The 3,530-nt window shown below is 42.4% G+C and overlaps 1 non-coding gene across 1 annotated transcript; it reads right to left on the reverse strand.

The window, feature by feature from the left end:
- Positions 1-806: 806 nt before the first annotated feature.
- Positions 807-898, reverse strand: LOC133067539 (small nucleolar RNA SNORD116). The gene has a single exon (XR_009695323.1). It is a non-coding gene; the product is annotated as a small nucleolar RNA SNORD116 (small nucleolar RNA).
- Between the last annotated feature and the right edge of the window lie 2,632 nt (positions 899-3,530).

A 3,530-nucleotide genomic window follows, 5' to 3' on the forward strand; every position in this document is an offset into this window, starting at 1 on the left:
ACCCTTCTGCACTCTGAATGTAAACTGGTACAACCACTGTAGAAAACAGTTTGGAGGTTTCTTGTGAAATTAAAAAAAAATCGAACCACCATATCCCACTCTGGATATTTTTTTCCTAAGAAAACAAAACACTAATTTGAAAAGATATAAACATCCCTGTGTGTATTAGCATTGTTCACAATAGCCAAGATACAGAAGCAACCTAACGGATAAAGAAGATATGATGTTTATAAACAATGGAATATTACTCAGCTATTAAAAAAAATGAAATCTTGCTATTTGCAACAACATGGATGGATCTCGAGGGTATCATGCTAAGTGAAACAAGTCACACAAAGAAAAACAAGCACCATATGAGTTCACTCAAACAAGGAATCTAAAAAACAAAAATCAGTTCAGATCAATCACTCAGTCATGTCCAATTCTTAACGACCCCATGGACTGCAGGACGCCAGGCTTCCCTGTCCATCACCAACTCCCAGAGTTTACTTAAACTCATGTCCGTTGAGTCGGTGATGCCATCAAACCATCTCATCCTCTGCCGTCCCCTTCTCCTCCCGCCTTCAATCTTTCCCAGTATCAGGGTCTTTTCAAATGAGTCAGTTCTTCGCATCAGGTGGCCAAAGTATTGGAGTTTCAGCTTCAACATCAGTCCTTCCAGTGAGCACCCAGGACTGATCTCCTGTAGGATGGACTAATTGAATCTCCTTGCAATCTAAGGGACTCTCAAGAGTCTTCTCCAACACCACACTTCAAAAGCATCAATTCTTCGGTGTTCAGCTTTCTTTTTTTTTTTTCAACGTGCTGGACCTCAGTTTCAATGAGGAGACGGTAGTGAGTTCTCACTCATTTTGTTCAGATTTCCAAGGAATGCATGAGAGGGTGTCGTCATCGATCCGTCAGCTTTCTTTATAGTCCAACTCTCACATCCACACATGACTACTGGAAAAACCATACCCTTGACTAGACAGACCTATCTTGGCAAAGTAACATCTCTGCTTTTAAATATGCTGTCTAGGTTGGTCATAACTTTCCTTCCAAGGAGCAAGCGTCTTTTAATTTCATGGCTGCAGTCACCATCTGCAGTGATTTTGGAGCCCAAAAAAATTAAGTCTGACACTGTTTTCACTGTTTTCCCATCTATTTGCCATGAAGTGATGGTAATGATGGCATGATCCTAGTTTTCTGAATGCTGAGCTTTAAGCCAATTTTTTCACTCTCCTCTTTCACGTTCATCAAGAGGCGCTTTAGTTCTTCTTCACTTTCTGCCATAAGGGTGGTGTCATCTGCATATCTGAGGTTATTGATATTTCTCCTGGCAGTCTTGATTCCAGCTTATGCCTCTTCCAGCCCAGGGTTTCTCATGACATACTCTGCATATAAGTTAAATAAGCAGGGTGACAATATACAGACTTGATGTACTCCTTTTCCTATTGGGAACCAGTCTGTTGTTCCATGTCCAGTTCTAACTGTTGCTTCCTGACCTGCGTACAGATTTCTCAAGAGGCAGGTCACTGGAGCAGCAAGCAGAGGAGATAACCCACATCCAAGGTCAGGACTGGCAGTGTGCTTCTCTTGTGTGAAGATACCCCACGTCCAAGGTCAGAGAACCCAGTAAGACGTTAGGCACTGGAGCAGTTGTGAGGAGATACCCCACATCCAAGGGCAAAGGAGAAGCCCCAGTAAGATGGTAGGAGGGGTGAATTCATGTTTAGAATCAAACCTCATTCCTGGCAGAAACACTCAGGGGCCTCAAACAAATCTTGTGTGCACCAGGACTCAGGGACCACACAGAGACTGAGACAGAAGTGTGTTTGAGCATCTCCTGTGGGGGGATGGGTAGGCAGTGGCCTGCCGCAGGGACAGGGGCTCTGGGTGCAGCAGATTTGCGGATGGCAGAAGCCCTCTTGGAGGAAGTCGCCATTAACCTCACGGTAGTGAAAGTGAAGTCGTTCAGTCGTGTCCGACTCTTTGTGATCCCATGGACTATAGTCTACCAGGCTTCTCAGTCCATGGGATTTTCCAGGCAAGAGTACTGGGGTGGGTTGCCATTTCCTTCTCCAGTGGATCTTCCTGACCCAGGGATCAAACCCAGATCATAGCAGGGAGGGAACACAGCTCCACCCATCAACAGAAAATTGGATTAAATATTTACTGAGCATGGTCCATCAGAACAAGACCCAGTTTCCCCCTCAGTCAGTTTCTCCCATCAGGAAGCTTCTCTTATCCTGGCAGACAGTCTGAAAACCACAATCACAGAAAACTAACCAATCTGATCACAAGGACCACAGCCTTGTCTAACTGAATGAAACTATGAGCCAAGCTGTGTAGGGTCACCCAAGACAGATGGGTCATGGTGGAGAGTTCTGACAAAATGTGGTCCACTGGAGAAGGGAATGGCAAACTACTTCAGTATTCTTGCTTTGAGAAACCCATGAACAAAAAACAAAACTTAATAAATGTAAAAAAAAAAAAAGAAGAAGAATTAAAGTCACAGATACAGAAAACAAACAGGTGCTTGTCAGAGCAGGGATGAGTGAAAAGGTGAGGAAGATTAAGAGGTACAAACTTCCAGGTATAAAATAAATGGGTAATAGGGATGAAATGCACTGCATGGCCAATACTGTCAATAATAATGTAACATATTTGTGTTGCAATAGATGGTAACTAGACTTACTGTGGCAATCAATTTGTAATGAATAGAAATATCAAAATTACCATAGTGTGCACCAGAAACTAAACAAACTCAGAAAAAAGTGATCAGATCTGTGATCAACAGAGGTGACAGGTAGGGGGAAGGAGAACTAGATGATGGTGATCAAAAGGTAAAAACTTCCAAGTTTAGTAAATTAATTAATAAATTAATAAATACTAGAGATGCAATGTTCAGCAGGATTAATATAATTAGAACTCTTGTATGTTTTTTTTTCATTTATTTTTATTAGTTGGAAGCTAATTACTTTACAATATTGTAGTGGTTTTGCCATACATTGACATGAATCAGCCATGGGTTTACATGTGTTCCCCATCCCATCCCCCCTCCCACTTCCCTCCCCATCCCATCCCTCTGGGTCTTCCCAGTGCACCAGCCCTGGGCATTTGTCTCATGCATCCAACCTGGGCTGGTGATCTGTTTCACCCTTGACAGTATACTTGTTTCAATTCTGTTCTCTCAGAACAACCCACCCTCGCCTTCTCCCACAGAGTCTAAAAGTCTGTTCTGTACATCTGTGTCTCTTTTTCTGTTTTGCATATAGGGTTATCATTACCATCTTTTTACATTCCATATATGTGCGTTAGTATACTATATTGGTCTTTATCTTTCTGGCTTACTTCACTCTGTATAATGGGCTCCAGTTTCATCCATCTCATTAGAACTGATTCAAATGAATTCTTTTTAATGGCTGAGTAATATTCCACTGTGTATATGTACTATAGCTTCCTTATCCATTCATCTGCTGATGGGCATCTAGGTTGCTCCCATGTCCTGGCTATTATAAACAGTGCTGCGATGAACATTGGGGTGCACG

Source organism: Dama dama, chromosome 12 (genome assembly GCF_033118175.1).
Source record: "Dama dama isolate Ldn47 chromosome 12, ASM3311817v1, whole genome shotgun sequence".
NCBI lineage: Eukaryota > Metazoa > Chordata > Mammalia > Artiodactyla > Cervidae > Dama > Dama dama.